General features: G+C 55.2%; 1 non-coding gene across 1 annotated transcript; it reads right to left on the reverse strand.

The window, feature by feature from the left end:
• Positions 1 to 13,765: 13,765 nt before the first annotated feature.
• On the reverse strand, positions 13,766 to 13,868 carry LOC121475198. Its single transcript, XR_005983661.1, has one exon. It is a non-coding gene; the product is annotated as a U6 spliceosomal RNA (small nuclear RNA).
• Positions 13,869 to 16,409: the final 2,541 nt, after the last annotated feature.

Genomic DNA, 16,409 nt, shown 5'->3' on the forward strand with positions numbered 1-16,409 from the left:
TGAGCGGTGTCCGCGCTCCAGGGCACCGGCCTGTGGCACCTGCCCCGCGGCCCGGCCACCCAAGAACAGCCCAGCGGTGACCCTCGGGAACTAGCACCCCCGGGCCACCGGGTGGGGGGGGTCACCAGCCCTAAGGCCTCTGGGCCTTGTAACTAACAAAGTATATTTTGCTTTTCTTCCCCAGCTGGTGACAACTAGGACGGTCCCTCTGCGGCTAGGATGGGACGTGGGAGCGAGAGAAGCCCTGCTCCCGCGGTCCCCCCACGCACTCTGTAGGGATGAGATTTACTCGCCCTCCTGCTTTTACTCTTAAAAAGCGGTTCCCCAGTTGCAGGGTCAGGTCAGGCACCTCCCGTGGTGCCCCTGAGTGGCTCACAGGCCGCTGCAGGTGGCGGCCACCGCTGGGGCTCCCAGTCGCCAGCCGGGCCGGGTCAGGGCGGTGGGGCTCCTGCGTCCCCAAGGCCTCTTCCCGGCCGTCCCTGTCCTCCGGGAGCTGTGCCCGCGGTGAGCAGGGTCAGCCTGGAGAGGCGCAGAGCATTTTTCTTTAGAGTTTTCTGGACAGTTTGGAACACGAGTGGCCACACTGGCTACGGGAGGTAGGAGACGAGGGTGTCCGAATCTGTCTAGACCGTTGACAAAAAGCCGCAACATCTTTCTCCCCTCGGCCCGGGGTCCTGCCTCCTGCGGCCAGGTGCTCTTAGGCGGCCCCTGTGACGTCATGGCACACAGCTGGAGAGGTGGCCCAGGACAGAGTCCTTTTAGTCCCTTCACTGCGACCATTTGTTCCGGTTCAGGGCCCAGGCCCGGGGCCTGATGAGCCTCCATTTCCCTCCTTTGCTTCATTCCTTCTTCAAGCCCGAGGCCAGCACCGAGTTCCGCAGCGCGTGCAGGCCGGTGGCCGGCAAGGGTCACAGTCCTCTGGGGGACAGGCTCGCGCACACCTGGTGCCAGGTAACACTGCAGCTCTCTCCTCCCGTGGGGCTTTCCCAAGTGGCAGACAGACCCGCTGGACGGCCACACTGTCCTGCCAGGCTCGTGAGATTGTCCCCGCGGGACCCAAAGGCTCTCCAAAGGTGAGCAGGTCCAGAGCCACTTCTCCCACCCAACTGGCCAGCGCCGATGCCCCGCACGCCCTCCCTCCGCCGTCCCCGTCACTGCCAGCATGGTGACGAGCGCCAGGCACCTCTCTTCTTCAAGATAACGGGGCTCTTCAGAGGAAACGTGATGCCAGGGGGCCGGGCCGAGAGCCTCTGGAGCCGCCGCCGTCTCCCCCAGCTGCGAAGAGGAGGGCCTGAGACGCTTCTGAAATGAGGATCAGATTGTGTCCAAAATACATCTCAGCCTCTTGGGGCTGCCCGAGGCCATAAAAGGAGCCGGTCGAGAGCTAGTTATCAGAAAGGTTCTTGAGGGTGAAGAGAACCTATGAGGCTCTTCAATTAGCCGAGCGGTGGTGCCTCAGCCCTGATGGGCCCACAGCTGTCACCGGAAAGGGCATCTGCGTTTGGCACTGGGATTGCCATTTCCTATGCGAGGACGGCAGAGCCCCCCCTCCTCTGTACTCCTCTCCTTCGGGTATCTTTGCCCATATTTGCACATTTGTCTTGGTTTCTGGACAATGTTAGAATCTAAAAATAGCCAAAGTATAGGCAAGTCGGTATTTTAATCATCTACTTAAATCAAAGTGTCAAATGAGATTGCCCAACAATCGCGGGTCACTTTAGCCAAAGACATGTCTTAAAAGGATCATTCAGGTAATCCACCTGCTTTTCCTACATGATTCAAGTAAGAACAGTGAATGTGAGTCATGACAGCTGCCCCAGGCCCTAATTTCTCTGTCTTGCTCCAGTGCAGTTATATCTACTGACAGCCTGAGACTCAAGGGGCCGGATAGCATCCACAGCAGGACTCATAAGTTATATTTGAATTTCAGCAAGAAATGTTCTCCACGTGTAGATTTTCAGGACTTAAATGTATACTTGCCTTAGAAAATATCTCTAGATCCTTTTAGTTTGGGAAGGTCTCAGCAGATACTTAAAAAGCTCCTTGGACTTTCAGAAATTAGGAGCTCTATGGATCCCACGGCCAATTTTCTGCTGCAGGAAGGACTGGAACAAGCTTTGAGATATTTGTTTCTATTTTATGCCTCCAGGAGGTTTCTTCATCTCTCCTGTGACATATCTGAATCCTGATTTGATTTTCCCCGTCATGTATAGGAAGCTTTAAAAACAAAAAACAAAAAAAAAACACTCTCCCACTGTGGATGCCATTTTCAGTGCTCATAACTTCTCTATCAAATGATTAACTTATTTATCTTTGTGTTCCCAATGTTTAGTGTATTGTTTGCATTGGTTGTGGGCAGCAAATGCTGAGCAGAAGGAAGGAGGAAGGACTGGGGAGAGAGAGGGGGGACTAGGGTCCTCGGAGTGTTTTCCTCTCAGGCTGCATCATGTGAGAACTTAGACTCTCAGAACTCATGGCTTGGATACTGGCCCTCTGGGTACAATGTAGTTTGGTGGTCAGAATCGAACTTTGTCTTTGAGTGTGTTCAGAGCCAATTTACGGTAGTCGCCTGAAAACTCTCTGCATATATGAGAGCTCAAGTTCAAGAAAGGTGTGAGGAGGGCAGCCTGGGTGGCCCAGCGGTTTGGCGCTGCCTTCGGCCTGGGGTGTGATCCTGGAGACTCGGGATCGAGTCCCATGTCAGGTTCCCTGCATGGACCTGCTTCTCTCCCTCTCCCTCTGCCTATCTCTCTCTCTCTGTCTCTGTCATGAATAAATAAATAAAATCTTAAAAAAAAAAAAGAAAGGTGTGAGGCTGGGACTCCTGAGAAATCCCAGATCTTCTGCTTGTTCCTATATCCTACTTAAGTCAGTGTCATAGCCCGCATCCTACTGTAGACCACAGACATCTGGAACCAGAGGACATATAGTCCAGAAGGCTAACAATGAACTATCAAAGAAGAAGTTAAGAAAATAACCCCATTTACCAAAAATAATAAAATATTTAAGAATAAACTTAACCAAGGAGATTAAAGACTTAGTATTTCAAAGCATAAAACATTGACGAAAAGAATCAAAGAAGATGCAAACAAACGGAAAGACATCTCATGTTCATAAATTGGAAGATTTAATAACATTAAAATGTTCATACTACCCAAAATGACCTATAAATTTAGTGCAATCCCTATCAAAAACCAGTGGCATTTTTTTTTTTTTTACAGAAATAGAAAAAGCAATCCTAAAAGAATCCAAATACCAAATACACTCTTGAGAAAGAAGAATAAAGCTGGAAGCATCACACTTCCTGGTATAAAAATATATTACAAAGTCACAATAAGACAGCATGGTACTGGGGCAGCTGGGTGGCTCAGTTAAGCGTCTGCCGGTGGCTCAGGTCATGATCTCAGGGTCCTGGGATTGAGGCCCTCATGAGGCTTCCTGCTCAGCGGGGAGTCTGCTTCTCCCTCTCCCTCTGCCCCTCCCTGCCTCTTGTATGCACTCACGCTCTCTGTCTCTCAGAAACAAATAAATAAAATATTTTTTAAAAAACATAAAAAGACAGCATAAAGACCTGTATTCAATTAAACTGAATCAACCCGTGCATACACAGTCAACTGAAACTCTCGCGGGTCCAGGAATACACAGTGGGAAGAAGGAGAGTCTCTTCAATGAGTGGGACTGAGACATATGGAGATACACAGACAAATGAATAAAATCGCATCCTCGTCTTAGACTGTACACAATGACCAACTCAAGATGGATCAAAGCCTTAAAAGTAGGACTTGAAACTGCAAGACTCCTAGAAGACAACATGGAGGGAAAGCTTCATGACATCGGTCTTAGCAATGACCTCTTGGATATGACACCAAAACCAAAAGCAACAGATGCAAATATAGACAAGTGGGGTGATATCCAACTGGAAAGCTTCTGGTCTGCACAGGAAACCGTCAACAAAGTGAACAGACAACCTGCAGAATGACGGAAAATTCTTGCAAGCCATATAACCGATAAGGGTTTAATATCCAAAATCTGTAAAGAACTCATGCAAGTCAATAGCAAAAGAACAAATAACTTGATTTAAAAATGAGCAAAAGGGGGATCCCTGGGGGGCTCAGTGGTTTGGCGCCTGCCTTTGGCCCAGGGCATGATCCTGGAGTCCTGGGATCGAGTCCCACGTCAGGCTCCCGGTGCATGGAGCCTGCTTCTCCCTCTGCCTGTGTCTCTGCTTCTCTCTGTCTCTCTCTCTCTCTCTCTCTCTCTCTCTCATAAATAAATAAATACATACATACATACATACATAAATACATAAATACATAAATAAATCTATCTTAAAAAAAATGAGCAAAGGGGGCAGCCTGGGTGGCTCAGCGGTTTGGCACCTGCCTTTGGCCCAGGGTGTGATCCTGGAGTCCCGGGATCGAGTCCCACGTCGGGCTCCCTGCATGGAGCCTGCTCCTCCCTCTGCCTGTGTCTCTGCCTCTCTCTCTTCCTCTCTGTGTATTCTCATGAATAAATAAATAAAATCTTTTTTAAAAATAAAAATGAGCAAAGGGTTTAAACAGACATTTCTCTGAAGAAGACAGACAGATGGCCAACGAGTATATGAGAAGGTGTTCAGTATCATCAGGGAAATGCAATTCAAAATCAATGAGACAAATAAAATAATAATAAAATAAAAACCCCAGAGAAATATTCTCTCTGTTAGGTTAGCTATTATCAAAAAAACCCCAAAAGATAAATAGTGTCAGTATGGATGTAGAGAAATCAGAAAATCGTACAGTGTTAGTGGGAATGCAAACTGGTACAGCTGCTGTGGAGAACAGCATGGAGGCTCCTCAAAAAGTCAAAAATAGAACTACCATAGGTAGTAAATACCCAGGAATTGGGTAGTAAATACCCAGGAATTCCACGGCCGGGTATTTATTCAAAAGAATTAAAATCAGGATCTTGAAGAGGTGTCTGCACTCCTAGGTTCGCTGTAGCATTTTCACGAAGGCCTAGAGGTGGAGACAACCTCAAGGTCTATCAACAGATGAAGAGATAAGGAAATTGTGGTCTACGTATATAATGAACTTCTATGTAGCCTGAAATAGGAAAGGAATCTTGGCTTATGTGACAACGTGGGTGAGCCCTGGGGACATTATGCCAGGCGAAGTAAGCTGGTCAGAGCAGGATGCCTTTATATGAGGATCCAGAGTAGCCTAACTCAGAGAAGCAGAGTAGAGTGGTGGTTGTCAGGGGATAGGGAGAGGGGGAAATGGGGAGTTGCTGGTTTTTTTTTTTTAAGTTTTTATTCATTTATTTGAAAGAGCAAATGAGAGAGCGAGCGAGCATGAGCAGGGGGAGGGCCAGAGGGAGAAGCAGACTCCCCGCGGAGCAGAGAGCCCCATGCCGGGCTCCATCCCAGGACCCTGAGATCATGACCTGCCCCAAAGGCAGATGCTCCACTGACTGAGCCACCCAGGTGCCCCCCCCAACACAAATTGCTGTTTTTAAAAGGGTATAAAGTTTCAGTTATGCAAGATGAAGACACTCCAGAGATCTGCTCTACAACACAGCCCTTCCAGTTAGCAATACTGTCCTGCGCACCCAAAAATTTGTCAAGAGAGTAAATTTCATGTTATCTTTTCTTACCACAGTGAAAAAAAAGCGTCCCGAAGGATCTGTGGAATGCCTCCTCCTTCCTTCTCCTGTTCTTACCCGACGGAGAAGTGTGAGTAGCCTTCGTAGAACAAAAAAGGAAGCTGTTCCCTTAGAACTGGGCTTCTTGACCTCGTCGCTATTGACGTTGCCGGCCAGATAATTGTTTGTGGTGAGGGACGGTCCTGCGCATCATAAAATATTTAGCAACGTCCCCAGCCTCTACCCACCGGATGCCAGTAGCAACCCCCATCCCACACTTATGACAACCCAAACTGTGTCCAGAAATTTTCAAATGTCCCCCGGGCCGCCCAAACCCCTCCTGATTGCGAAGGACTGCCTCAGGAGCGCCCCGGCGCCCTAGAGCTTTGGCACCCAACGTGGCCACGGGGGGGACGGGGGGAGTCAGATGCGGAGCTTGGCGGTGGTGGGACCCGGAAAGCCACCTTTCTCAGGAGCGCAGCATGCCCCTGAGAGCGTGAACATGCTCCCTGGCTTCCAGCGCCCTGGTTGGCAAAGACCCCCCCAAAAGCACAGCTTGTTTTCAGTCTACTTAGTTTTCCATCCCCAACGACATTAAAGGGGAAAAGCATCCTGCATTCGTTCCCTGGGCTGGTAACAAATTACCACCAACTGGGCGGCTTAAAACAATAGAAATATCTTTTTTCTGGTTCTGGAGGCCGAAGTCTGCAATCGAGGTGTCAGGGGGGCTGTGCGTCCCCTCGGGGGTCTCGGGGAGAGTCCTTACATGCCTTTTATCATTCCTGGGAAAAGTGGCTCTGGGTGTACGTTGGCCTGGGGCTGCTGCACCCCAATCTGTGTCTCCGCCTCCACCTGGCTTGTCCTCTGTGTGTCTGGGTGTCTCTTGCAAGGACGCTAGTCATCGGGCTTAGGGCCGCTCGGACAGGCCGGGGTGCCCTCATGCGACAGCCTTAACATCACTGCAGCTGCAAAGCGCCTACAGGTTCCGCGGCGTGGACAGACTTTGTTGGGGGCCCCCATTCAACTCATTACATACCCTAAAGCAATGCTCCCTTTTTTTAAACCCAGAGACTGATCTTTCTGTGGTTTATGTTTTTTAAGCCTGTGAAACAAAAGAGTGCAGAGAAGTGCAGAGTGCCACCTGTCTGTCTGTCTGTCCGAAGGCCCTTTCCTGAGACTTGGCTGCTGACCGGGGCCGCGTCCCCCTCCAACACCTCAGTGTGTGTCTCCTGCCGACGGGACGTGCCTCTACTTAACCGCGGCGTCCTCCCCAGCCCGGAGAACCCAGCAGTCCCCGGCCCTCCCCAGCGGCGCCCGTTCCAGTGTCCCCAGCGGCCGCAGGCTCGCGCGTGTGCACCTGGCCGAGCGATCCACCGCAGAACGCGCGCGGGGCCGCTGCCCCCTCAGCTTTCCTCTGTCGGAAGCAGATGCTCAGACTCCCCTGAGCGGCAAGGCCCCGACGGGCCACAGCCTGAGGGCCGGCCTCGTGGGCTTCCCCGGTGACCCGATGGCTCAGGACTGCTCCCCGGTCACGCGTGGGCTTCCCGTCGCTCAGGGCGACCTGTGCCCTCCGGGCGCACAATCGCTGGCCACGACGGTGTGATGCCCGGAAGCTGTGTCCCCAGGGGACCCTGTCCCCTCCTCTGCCCCCCTAATGAGTAGGAGGGCAGGACTCTGACACCAACTTCCCGCCTTCCATCGACTTGAAATTCATTCCTGGTTTATCTGCATCTGAAGGACCTGCCACCCGGTGTGGCCAGGAGGAGGGAGCCCGGCAGGACCACTAGCTACACTGGCGGCCGAGGGGTGGCCCCGGGGCTGTGTCCTTTAGACGTGTCCCCGTCCCTCCGTCCCTCCGTGCTCCCTTCCTTGCCTCCTGACCCGCCAGGCCTTCTACGCTTGCTTCTGCGCCCTCGGGGGCTCCGGGCTCCTGGGGGGGATCACGCAGGCCTTGGAGGAGGAGGGTGCATGTGCCGGGCATCCTGCAGACTCGGGGCGACCAGTGGGCGCGGCCCTGTCCCCCACACTGCCCCCCCCTGCAGCCCTGCCGCCGAGCCTCCCCGGAGCCGGCCTCTGCTGGTGGGGGGCACTAGCTGGGGGGGAGCAGGCCTGAGGATGGCCGCCTGCTGCGGGGGGGACACTGGGGAGACACGGGGGGGAGACACGGGGCGGGGGGACACGGGGGGAGAGAGTTATGGGGGGGAGACACGGAGGGGAGAGAGATACGGGGGGGAGACACGGAGGGGAGACACGGGCCAGGAGAGACCTGGTGGGGGAGAGACCCGGGTGGGGGGAAAGAGACACGGGGCGGGGGAGAGATGGGGATCGGAGGCAGAGAGACCTGGGAGGGGCAGACACCTGGTGGGGGGAGAGAGACACAGGGGGAGAGAGACCTGGCGGGGGGAGACATGGAGGGGAGAGACACGGGCCGGGAGAGACCTGGGGGGGAAAGGCCAGGGTGAGGGGGGAGAGACATCGGGGGGAGAGAGACATGGATGGGAGAGACCCGGGGGAGAGACCCGGGGGAGAAACCCGGGGGTGGGGGGAGAGACCCGGTGGGGAGAGAGAGACCCGGTGGGGAGAGAGACACGGGTGGGGGAGACACGAGGTGCGGGAGACACGAGGTGGGGGAGACATCCCTGGGAGCTGCAACCCACCTGGACACCTGCCCGCCGCCACCCGCCCGGTGCCAGGGTCGGTCCCTGGGTGGCGCCGCCGGCGGGGCCGGGGATCAGCAGGTGAGGAGCGAGCGGGCGAGGGAAGGCGAGGCCAGGCGACTAGGCAGGCGAGGCCACGGCCCGGGGGAGACACTGGGGAGACACGGGGGGAGACACTGGGGAGACACGGGGGGAGACACTGGGGAGACACGGGGGGAGACACTGGGGAGACACGGGGGGAGACACTGGGGAGACACGGGGGGAGACACTGGGGAGACACGGGGGGAGACACTGGGGAGACACGGGGGGAGACACTGGGGAGACACGGGGGGAGACACTGGGGAGACACGGGGGGAGACACTGGGGAGACACGGGGGGAGACACTGGGGAGACACGGGGGGAGACACTGGGGAGACACGGGGGGAGACACTGGGGAGACACGGGGGGAGACACTGGGGAGACACGGGGGGAGACACTGGGGAGACACGGGGGGAGACACTGGGGAGACACGGGGGGAGACACTGGGGAGACACGGGGGGAGACACTGGGGAGACACGGGGGGAGACACTGGGGAGACACGGGGGGAGACACTGGGGAGACACGGGGGGAGACACTGGGGAGACACGGGGGGAGACACTGGGGAGACACGGGGGGAGACACTGGGGAGACACGGGGGGAGACACTGGGGAGACACGGGGGGAGACACTGGGGAGACACGGGGGGAGACACTGGGGAGACACGGGGGGAGACACTGGGGAGACACGGGGGGAGACACTGGGGAGACACGGGGGGAGACACTGGGGAGACACGGGGGGAGACACTGGGGAGACACGGGGGGAGACACTGGGGAGACACGGGGGGAGACACTGGGGAGACACGGGGGGAGACACTGGGGAGACACGGGGGGAGACACTGGGGAGACACGGGGGGAGACACTGGGGAGACACGGGGGGAGACACTGGGGAGACACGGGGGGAGACACTGGGGAGACACGGGGGGAGACACTGGGGAGACACGGGGGGAGACACTGGGGAGACACGGGGGGAGACACTGGGGAGACACGGGGGGAGACACTGGGGAGACACGGGGGGAGACACTGGGGAGACACGGGGGGAGACACTGGGGAGACACGGGGGGAGACACTGGGGAGACACGGGGGGAGACACTGGGGAGACACGGGGGGAGACACTGGGGAGACACGGGGGGAGACACTGGGGAGACACGGGGGGAGACACTGGGGAGACACGGGGGGAGACACTGGGGAGACACGGGGGGAGACACTGGGGAGACACGGGGGGAGACACTGGGGAGACACGGGGGGAGACACTGGGGAGACACGGGGGGAGACACTGGGGAGACACGGGGGGAGACACTGGGGAGACACGGGGGGAGACACTGGGGAGACACGGGGGGAGACACTGGGGAGACACGGGGGGAGACACTGGGGAGACACGGGGGGAGACACTGGGGAGACACGGGGGGAGACACTGGGGAGACACGGGGGGAGACACTGGGGAGACACGGGGGGAGACACTGGGGAGACACGGGGGGAGACACTGGGGAGACACGGGGGGAGACACTGGGGAGACACGGGGGGAGACACTGGGGAGACACGGGGGGAGACACTGGGGAGACACGGGGGGTACATGACCCTCCCGACCAGCCACGTACGTAGAAACCTTAGAGGGTGACGCCCCCGGGGCATCAGCAGCTCATGCTGCCAGGCGGCCCTGCAGCTGGTGTCCGGTCTGTGATTCGGGGCCTCACTCCCTCTCCCAGCTCCACTGCCATCGCCGTCTCCTGGTTCGCCTACCTCTAAACTCCTCGCTTTTCACTTAAAACAGAGATTTGATCATCCTGTCTCTGCCTCAGAGATGGCGCTGATTGCTCATGGTGAGCAGGGAAAGGCCCAGGCTTCTTGGGAGGACAAAGGCCTCCGTGGTATCCCCGGCACACTGCCCACCACGCCGTTGGTGCCCCTCGCTCCGGCCACGTGGGCCTCCCCGTTGTTCCTCGAACCCGTTTTTTCTCCATCCCACACCTCCACCTGCTATTCCTTGTGTCAGAAAGCTATATCTCTTCACTCTCTGCCAACCCAAATGGTCCCACGGGTCAAAATTCAGGGGGGAGACACTGGGGAGACACGGGGGGAGACACTGGGGAGACACGGGGGGAGACACTGGGGAGACACGGGGGGAGACACTGGGGAGACACGGGGGGAGACACTGGGGAGACACGGGGGGAGACACTGGGGAGACACGGGGGGAGACACTGGGGAGACACGGGGGGAGACACTGGGGAGACACGGGGGGAGACACTGGGGAGACACGGGGGGAGACACTGGGGAGACACGGGGGGAGACACTGGGGAGACACGGGGGGAGACACTGGGGAGACACGGGGGGAGACACTGGGGAGACACGGGGGGAGACACTGGGGAGACACGGGGGGAGACACTGGGGAGACACGGGGGGAGACACTGGGGAGACACGGGGGGAGACACTGGGGAGACACGGGGGGAGACACTGGGGAGACACGGGGGGAGACACTGGGGAGACACGGGGGGAGACACTGGGGAGACACGGGGGGAGACACTGGGGAGACACGGGGGGAGACACTGGGGAGACACGGGGGGAGACACTGGGGAGACACGGGGGGAGACACTGGGGAGACACGGGGGGAGACACTGGGGAGACACGGGGGGAGACACTGGGGAGACACGGGGGGAGACACTGGGGAGACACGGGGGGAGACACTGGGGAGACACGGGGGGAGACACTGGGGAGACACGGGGGGAGACACTGGGGAGACACGGGGGGAGACACTGGGGAGACACGGGGGGAGACACTGGGGAGACACGGGGGGAGACACTGGGGAGACACGGGGGGAGACACTGGGGAGACACGGGGGGAGACACTGGGGAGACACGGGGGGAGACACTGGGGAGACACGGGGGGAGACACTGGGGAGACACGGGGGGAGACACTGGGGAGACACGGGGGGAGACACTGGGGAGACACGGGGGGAGACACTGGGGAGACACGGGGGGAGACACTGGGGAGACACGGGGGGAGACACTGGGGAGACACGGGGGGAGACACTGGGGAGACACGGGGGGAGACACATGGCAACGATCAGTTCACACTCCCTGAGTCCTCGTGTTGTCCCGTGGCAGGCTGTCACAGCCACGCACTGCTCCAGAAATTGCTGGAAAAAAAAAAAATCTCACTGGGTCCGTCGCTCCCTATACTGCAATTACTATCCTTTTTGCATAACTTAAGGTTATTTCTTTTTGAGCCAAATTTATGGGAAAAAATTGAAAACTGTACTTTAAAATGTTTTGTCCTATTTAAGACTTATTTATGACTTTTAGTATTAGATTCTATCAATGAGGAAACGTCACCTGATAAAACTGTGCCGTGAATTTATGTGAACTTCCTAATTAGTAGGATGCGCGTTCTTATCGAATCCTGTTAGAGCTTCCGTTGTGCTGCGTATAAGAGGCCGACAGGAGACCTTCCAGCATCTATGAAGGCCGGACGCTCTTCTCCGACGTCTGTTGGATTCAGGTGTTGATTATTGCTAGCCATAATCTAGAACACATGAGAGATGTAGACGTCACTTATGCTCAAACGTTGGGGCTAATTAAATCATTCATTCCTGGGACTCGATCTGGAGTCCCCCGAGGAGGCCGCTCGGGCGCACGGCGTGTAGCACAGAGCTCAGTGCCCTTTGAGCCTAGTGACTCGCACAGGAGCGTCGCTTTATAAAGATGCCTAAAGCGAAGTCACAGGGTCTCAGCTGAGTGACCTGTTTGGGTGCTGATTGAGGAGACGTTGCAGGGCCTCAGGTGGTTCAAGGCCAAGTACCTGTGGGCCAGAGGGCGGGCAGCAGCGCCCGGGGGAGGCCCTGCTCTGACTCTCGGGCCTCAGCTGCTTCGATGATAAGACGAGAGAATCAGATCAGAAATGTATCCCAAGGCCACCCCGTTCGTCCTCTGTGGGGACTCTGGGGGTGTGTGAGAGTTCGCGGGGTGCGTGGCCATGCAGGCCTTCCGGCCACGAGGTGTGTGTTCACCTGGGAGCCAGGAAGCGCTGGAAAGAGGATCAGCCAGGGGCCCGCTAGGAAACACGCAGGGTACCGCTGTGTTAACAGAGACTATTTAATGGGGAGAGTTCGAGACCAGGTTCTGGAGACACAAAGGGGCCTCCGAGGTATTTCAGAGGCAGGAAGTGCGGGAAAGAGCAGCAGCCCGTGAGGGGTGGGGAACCGAGAGCAAAGGTTGGATTAGAAGTTAGAACCTTGGAGAAGAGGTCCCAGAGCTGGTACAGGGGTCCTGCCAGATGGTGCTGGTGCCTCTTAGAGCCACAGTGAGGCTGGGGGCGGGGGGGTGAGGCCTGCACACGGGATGAGGATGGATGGCCCTACCCCTCGCGGTGTCCCTGCAGTGGGAAGAGCTGCCAAGGAGCAGCTGGCGAAACGGAACAGGGGTGCAGCCTGGATCCAGCCCCCGGCCCAGCCCAGAAGGGTGGGTTTGAGACCCAGAGACAACAGTCTAATAACTGACTTTCCATTCCTTCCAGGACTGGAAACAGGGTCGACTACGAGCCGGGAAAATAATTTACGCCAAATGGTAATAACATCTACTACGTCCAAGGGGCCACTTGGTATCGTTTTGCCCACTCACTCATCAGTCCTTACCGTGGCCTTAGGCGGTGAGTTCCGTGACTCACCTGGGCTAAGTACCCCACCCCCACCCCCGCGCTGGCCCAGCACACGGGGGGATCAGGGTCTGCGCACGGGGCTGTCCGATGGCGAAGCCCTGCCCTTCCCACCATGCACAGTGTTTGCTGAAAATGTGCTTGTGCATCCAGCCAACCCTGAGCAGCTTGACTAGGAAGGTGCAGATAGACTTGGAAAGGTGGTTTGGGCTAATTTATGGAGGGGCAAGGAATCTGGGCCTTTTAGGTAATGGGAACCAGTGAAAATTTTGGGATACGGCAATGAAATGGAGGGTTGTTTGGAGCAAGCAAGATGATTTATAGAGAGAGGCGTCTGGGCCAGCGGGGCTCAGTGTGAATTATAGTCATTTAGAAGTGAGGTGAGCAGGGCCTCGGTCTAGGTGGTGACAATGAGAAAGAAAAGGAAGGATAGAATGAATGAGAATGGATAGACACAGATCTTGCCTGAGAAGCAGAACTCCGATAATTCTGAAGTTTTGGGATGTAGAAAACTAGCAGAATAATGACGCTGCCCTTCGAAGCAGGTCTGGGGATTCTGGAACGCCTTCCGCCGCCTGGCCCGCTGCCCCACTTCCCAACAGACCGTGACAGCACAGGGCCCCCAGGCTCTGCTGTCTCATCCTGGATTATCATCAGCAAAGTTGAAAATTTAGAATTAAGAGGTAACTACTTAAGGCATAGTCAGGGAAAAAATTTGGAGATAAGGAACCCGTTACTGCTGTATATTTTACGTTTTTTTTTTTTTTTTAATATGGAATGCTTCATGAATTTGCACCTGATCCTCGTGCAGGGGCAGCGCTAATCTGGTCTGTATTGTGCCAGTTTTAGTATCGTGATGCTGAGCACGCTGTGAATTTTACTTTGTCCAAATTAGTTAACAGTGTGGCTACGAGTTTATTGGGATAATGGATGTCAATGGTTCTCTAACTTGCTTTCATCATAATCACCAGGAGAAGTTTTAAATAATACCTCATCTGGGCCCATCTTCAGAGTATCTGATTCAATTCATCTGGGACAGGACCTAATTTTATTATTTTTTTTTGCAGAAGGCGGGGTCCTGGTGGGGTGGGGCCAGCCGGGGGTGGGGGGTGGGGGGTGTGGCCTGGTAGAGGGCTGTGACCGGGACCTAGTCTTTAAAAACTTTTTTTAAAATTTATTTATTTATTTATTTATTTATTTTTATTTATCATAGTCACAGAGAGAGAGAGAGAGAGAGAGGCAGAGACACAGGCAGAGGGAGAAGCAGGCTCCATGCACCGGGAGCCTGATGTGGGATTCGATCCCGGGTCTCCAGGATCGCGCCCTGGGCCAAAGGCAGGTGCCAAACCGCTGCGCCACCCAGGGATCCCCTAAAAACTTTTTTTTAAATTAGCATCTCTGGTTATCTGTTCAAATACCTTCTCACAGACATTCTCTACTGACCCCAGGGTGTCGCCAATGCAGAGCCCAGGCCCAGGGTTGTCAGTGCAAGAGGACTTGCCCAGGACTAGCTTACCCCCTTAAGGGCGGTGATGAGCATCTTGTAAGATAAAGTGGCCAAAGAAAAGATCTCTGCTTACCAGTAGAGGCACAGCCTGGTAGGCATTTTAGATTTGCATGGCCTCAACCAAAAAAAAAAAAACACAGTTTTTTTCTATAAGTTTTTAAAATTATTTTTATTCATTTATGATAGTCACACACAGAGAGAGAGTGAAAGGCAGAGACACAGGCAGAGGGAGAAGCAGGCTCCATGCACCGGGAGCCCGACGTGGGACTCGATCCCGGGTCTCCAGGATCGCGCCCTGGGCCAAAGGCAGGCGCCAAACTGCTGCGCCACCCAGGGATCCCAGTTTTAAAAATTTATTTATTGATGAGAGACAGAGGCAGAGACCCATGCAGAGGGAGAAGCATGCTCCCTGCGGGGAGCTGGATGCAGGACTCGATCCCAGGACCTGGGGTCATGCCCTGGGCCCAAGGCAGATGCTAAACCACTGAGCTAAAAGAAGAGCAAGAACCTATTGCTCTCTTTTTAATTTTATGTGGCTCCTGCGGGGATGTCTGAGAGGGACGGACTCTGCATGGGACTGCAACTCTTAGAAGGGCGCCCGTTGTATTTCAGCGGTCCCCATTCACCCAGGGGCAGGCACGAAGGTCAGCACTTAGGGCAAAGGATAATCAAAATTGCCCTTGAAATCTCCTTATAAACATAGGAAGGGGGATCCCTGGGTGGTGCAGCGGTTTGGCGCCTGCCTTTGGCCCAGGGCACGATCCTGGAGACCCGGGATCGAATCCCACATCAGGCTCCCGGTGCATGAAGCCTGCTTCTCCCTCCGCCTGAGTCTCTGCCTCTCTCTCTCTCTCTGTGACTATCATAAATAAATAAATAAAAAATAAAAATAAAAAATAAAAAAAAACATAGGAAGGGGGTGGAGCTCTGCTCCCCTTTCAACAGTTTTTTCTAGTATTAAAACAGATCCCTTCTCCTCTGAGCCCGTAGGAGATGGTTTGTGTTTAAAAAGGACCATTTGTGCCTAAAAACAGTATCTTTAATACAAACTTCACACCCAGAGGGCTGAGAGGCTCAAGTCGAGAGAGGCTCGGGCTTAGAAGCAAGGGGGACACGTGAGGGAACCTTTTCGAGTTGTCACGGTGGGAACGTCGGCCTGCTCCAGTCTGCTAGATCTTACCTGAGCGCAGAGGGCCCAGATTAGCTGTTGAGGCTGGCATATCTGGGTGCCGTGACTAGAAGGTTCTGGAACAAAGACCCAAGTCCCTCTTGTGGGAGCAGGCTCCTTTCCTTATGAGAGGAATCATTGGTGTGGCTGGGCTTAGCTATGTTAATGTAAAGGCACCAGACTCTCCTTGCCTGAGAAAAAGGTGTAATAATTTAAAAAAGGTTTTTTGGCTTATCAGTTTGCAAAAGGAGCTCTGGAGCCTTCGAGGGAATGAATTAAAGACATCACGTTCTTCTTCCAGAGTTGAAATTAGGGAATCCTGTTTTTAAGAGGGTGGCACTAACAAGTCGTCTGCTGGCATGAGAGGACTCCAAAGCCCCGGAGGGAAATGCCTCGTGAGAGTATCTGCTGGTGATACAGGATGGACAAAGAAAGGAAAGTTCCAGCACAACACATGGTGAGACTGAGGAACCTCCAGCCCCAGCCGCTAGGATGTGCGGTCACTCTTCGAGGGCAGTGGCTGTGAGTGGAAGTGAAGAGCCATAAACTTGGAGCCCAAGCATGAACTTTGGGTTGTGCACAGATCTGGCCATGCTAGGGTGTCCCCTGGTTCTTGAGCCAGAGTCCTTGTGACTCCACAGGATCTGTGTTTAGTGATGACACGGTACTTGTAAAAACCACGGAAGCAAGGATGCCTATAGGCCCAAGAGACTCTCCAGGTATGCCGGTGGAAGT

Source organism: Vulpes lagopus, chromosome 13 (assembly GCF_018345385.1).
Source record: "Vulpes lagopus strain Blue_001 chromosome 13, ASM1834538v1, whole genome shotgun sequence".
Lineage (NCBI taxonomy): Eukaryota > Metazoa > Chordata > Mammalia > Carnivora > Canidae > Vulpes > Vulpes lagopus.